The 4,602-nt window shown below is 45.2% G+C and overlaps 1 non-coding gene across 1 annotated transcript; it reads right to left on the bottom strand.

The window, feature by feature from the left end:
* Positions 1-874: 874 nt before the first annotated feature.
* On the bottom strand, positions 875-946 carry TRNAP-AGG. The gene has a single exon. It is a non-coding gene; the product is annotated as a tRNA-Pro (tRNA).
* Positions 947-4,602: the final 3,656 nt, after the last annotated feature.

The raw sequence follows: 4,602 nt of genomic DNA, 5'->3' as shown, positions 1-4,602 counted from the left end.
AAAAAAAAAAAAGAATTTGTAAAACTTAGCTTCCTAGGTCCTTGAAACTAACTCTTGCCACTTGCTTTGGCATCAGTAAACCCTGCACATGATTTGACACCTCCAATGAGTAATAATATGATAATTCTTTTGACTGTCTACCTTTGAGTCCAATAAAACGACAGGAACAGAGCTAATAGAGGGACTAATTACTTTAAGGCTGATGGCCTGCTGAGTTTCTCTGCTGGCAAATAAAATTCCTTCCCCTATAATCTTTGGTGAGAGTCTATTGGTTTCAATTCGCTGGTCCTGCAACACTATATTTATCTAAAAACCACATATTTCCCTGTTTTAGCTGTGTTCATACCATGTATATCCTCAGAATGGAGCAGAGATGACTCCAGTCCTGGGAGGCTCTGGGACTCAAGACCCATGTTCCCCAGTACCTGAGTTTGAGCCTCGGTCCTCCCAGACAGTGGGAGACGCTCAGGTGAGGGACTCAGATGTAGGGGGAAGGGAAAAAGCTCAAAGCCTCTGTATGCCAGCTACAAGCCCAAGAGCCTATCGCTTCTGCTCAAGGTTCCAGATCCCTCTCCATGATGCTCTGGCAATCTGAGCCAGTTCCAGGCTTAACATTTTAAAGGCGTCTGATTGTGAAGACTCAGCTCTTAATGGAAGGACTTCCTCAGTGCCTCTAAATATAGCCTGTCAGGCTGCAGGGCTCTAGCAACACTGGTGAAGGAAGGGCTCTAAAAAATTTTTTTAAACAGGCTTAAGATCTTCTTAAAATGTACCTTTGAAGGACTCGGACTTCGATGTCCAGGGGTGAGGTTTCAGCGCCGAGCCTAGGTCTCTCACCCACATCTGAAGACTAGAAAAAGATTGAAGGAAAGATGGGCTCGTCCGGGATTTGAACCCGGGACCTCTCGCACCCTAAGCGAGAATCATACCCCTAGACCAACGAGCCCTGGAGAGGTCCATTTCTGGTTTGTCTTTGTGGCCGTAGTGTCGTCTTCGGGGCGGGACGGGTGGAGATTCAGATTGCAGACGCGGTAATTTATGCCTAGGGTAAATTCAAGTGCCAGTGGGAGAGGAACAAACCCAGCCCTCCCGCCCCTCCTGGCACCACACAAAGTGAGAACTGTCCCTGAGTCCCTTCAGTCCAGTGGCCCTCCTCAGTCCCTGCCTCCTCCTGCTTCCTGGAGTGGGTTGGTCTCCTTTAACCGCGGTTGCAGCAGTTAGTGGCGCTCAATCCCTTTTCAGGGTGACCAGGCTGATTGCTGGGGCCAGTGATTTCTTCCTACCTGTCTGCGTCTCAGGATCTGGGAAGTCCCACCCAGGTGGCATAGTCAGTGTCCTATTTTTTGCGCAAACCTCAGAATCTAAAGGGGAAAAAACTAGCGAGGGGTCGTTCAAGACTTGAATCTTGAACCGACGCCCAAAGCAACAACCGACAACCGCAGCCCTAGACCAACCGAGCCACACTTCCAGGGTGCTGCTATTTCTTTTAAAGGCACACTCGCTGAGACTCTATCTGCAACCCCCGTAGTTCAGTTGTTAGCTTGCACGCCAGTGAAGCGAGCCCAGCAATGTGTATTTGCGGGTTCGCAGCCACGCTAAGATTTTCCTGGGCGTCTGGTAGTTCTGCTAGACAAACCACAAGTTTACCCCTTTCCATTTTCCAAAAGTCTTACTAGTATAAAGTATAGATGGATATACATATTATTAAAATGAAAGATTTTCCAGGCATGATAATGACGTTAGAAATCACAATGGTTTATAAAAATAGCAAGAGACGGGGTGGTGCCTGTGGCTCAAAGGAGTAGGGCGCCGGCCCCATATGCTGGAGGCGGCGGGTTCAAACCCAGCCCCCCCGCCAAAAACTGCAAAAAAAAAAAAAAAAATACCAGGAGACATGCCAAACAAAATCCAAAATAAATGACAAACCAAGGACTTACAACTTGCCTTTATAGATTTAAAGTCCTTTAAAACTCTGTATTTATGGCCAGGTGAGGTGGCTCATGCCTGTAATCCTAGCGCTCTGGAAGTCTGAGGTGGGTGGATTGCTTGAGCTCACACGTAGGAGGCCAACCTGAGCCAGAGGGAGCCTTCATCCCTAAAAATAGCCAGGCGTTGTTGTGGCTGCCTGTCGTCCCAGCTACTTGAGAGGCTGAGGCAAGAGAATCCCTAGAGCCCAAGAGTTTGAGGTTGCTGTGAGCTATGATGCCATAGCACTGTATGGAAGGCGACAAAGTGAGACTCTATCTCCAAAAGAAAAAAGAAAAAAGAAACAAAACTGTGTACTTAGGTAGCTTTAAAGACATTTAAGAAAAGGAAAGAAATGAAGACCTGTGACAGAAAGCAATTATTAATAACAGTGTCTGTATTTTCTTACTTTCTTTTAGACAGAGGTCTCACTCCATTGCCCTGGGTAGAATGCTATGGTGCCACTATAGAGAGATTCCCCTGCCTCAGCCTCCTGAGCAACTGAGACTACAGGCCTGCACCACCACACCTGACTAGTTTTTCTATTTTTAGTGGAGAAGGGGTCTCACTCTTGCTTAGACTGGTCAAGAACTCCTGAGCTCAAGCACTTCTCTTGCCTTGGCCTCCCAGAGTGCTAGGATTACAGGGGTGAGCCACTGTGCCCAGTCAACATGAGCTTCCATAAGAAGCTATGGAGCAAAAGGAGAACTTTTCTACTTACCAGCATCCTTGTCTCCTGGGAATCCTTCTTTCTACCTACCAGCTGCACTGGGAGTAAAATAAAAGTGAAGGAATCCCAGAACAGAATCCAACTTGTCATTCTTGCCAGTTATTATCGAATATGGATGGAACTCTGCTAGTTTACATGAACTGAGTCATACTGTCTTCAACAGATGCATGAGGTGCAAACTGTGACCTTCATGTGTACTGATGACACAACTGGGGCAACAGAAAGTAACTAGTCCAGGCTCACATAGCCAGGAAGTGCCCTGGAAAGTCTGGCTACAGAGCTATACTCAAGTACATGAACAACTGCCTCTACATACCCACCAACAGCTAATTTACAAAAAAAAAGGAAATTTAAAAACCATGAATGGTCAATAAGCATGAAAAACCACTGACATTACTAGTAAAGGTTGTTTTCCCACTTTGTATAACATCCACAGTGTCAGCTTCATTCTAGGTCTGGTTTGTCTCATGATCTTATGACAGAAGCTGGTTGGGGTAGTGTTACATAACTAAATTCTCAAATATTGGTGTATGCTTTCAACCAGCATAGTTATAATTTAGACATAATACACATGCATAAAACTCACCATTTTAAAGTGTGGAATTCAGTGTTTTTGTTTTAAATATATATTTACAGGGTTGGTCATCATAGCACTCTCAGAGGCCAAGGCAGGAAGATAGCTTGAGCTCAGGAATTCAGACCAGCCTGAGAAAGAGTGACACCTTGTCTCTACTAAAAATAGAAAAATTAGCTGGGCATTGTGTCAGGCATCTCTAGTTTCAGCTGAGAGGCTGAGGCAGGAGGATAGCTGGAGCCCAGGAGTTTGAGGTTGCTGTGAGCTAGGTTGACATCACTGCACTCTAGTTGGGCAGTAACGTGAGACTGTCATAAAAGAAAACAAAATAAAATATTCACAAGATTATGCAATAATCACCACTATCTAATTCCAGGATATTTTCATCATCCCTCCCTAAAAACCTGGTGCCCAGGAGCACTCACTCCCTGGTCCTCTCCACCCAACCCCTGGCAACCACTAATCTGCTTTTTGTCCTGAAGCATTTGCTTAGTCTAGATATTTCATAGAAATGGAATCATACAATATGTGGTCCTTTGTGGATGGTTTCTCTCACTTAACATACCATTTCTAAGGTTCATCTGTGTTGTACCATGTATGAATTCATTCCTTTTTATGACTTAATATTTAGCTGCTCTATTAGTTTGCTAGGGTTTACATAACAAAGTACCACAGATTCAGTGGATTAAACAACAGAAATTTATTTCCTTACTCTTCTAGAGGCTAGAAGTCTGAAATAAAGAATGGAAGGGTTGGATTGTTTTGAGGCCTCGCTTCCCAGCTTACAGATGCCTGCCTTCTCCCTGTGTCTTCACATGGGCTTCCCTCTGTGTATGCCTCAATCCAAGTTTCCTCTTCTTATAAGGACTCTGGTCATAGTGGACAGGGCTCACGCTAATTACCTCATTTTCTCTTAATCACCTTTGTAAAGATCCTATCTCCAAATACAGTTGCATTCTTAGATACTTGGGGTTAGATACTTCTGCATCTGAACAGAGGAAATACAACACCCAATTCAGCCTACCTTTTTTTTTTTGACACAGTTTCTCACTTTGTCACCCTGGGTAGAGTACTGTGGCATCAGAGCTCACAGCAACCTCCAACTCTTGGGCTTATGCGATTCTCTTGCCTCAGCCTCTCAAGTACCTGGTACTATAGGTGCTTGTTAGGGGTGCAGGCTCACGGGATCCCTATGCCAGTGATTTTCAAGTGGTGTGCAAAGGCATATTTGTGGCTCAGCGCCTGTAGCTCAAGTGGCTAAGGTGCCAGCCACATACACCTAAGGTGGTGGGTTCAAATCCAGCCTGGGCCCACCAAACAACAATGATGGCTG

This window comes from Otolemur garnettii, unplaced genomic scaffold (genome assembly GCF_000181295.1).
Source record: "Otolemur garnettii isolate 467f Iridium unplaced genomic scaffold, OtoGar3 scaffold00044, whole genome shotgun sequence".
Taxonomy (NCBI): Eukaryota; Metazoa; Chordata; class Mammalia; order Primates; family Galagidae; genus Otolemur; species Otolemur garnettii.
This window is presented reverse-complemented; position numbering and strand designations above follow the sequence as displayed.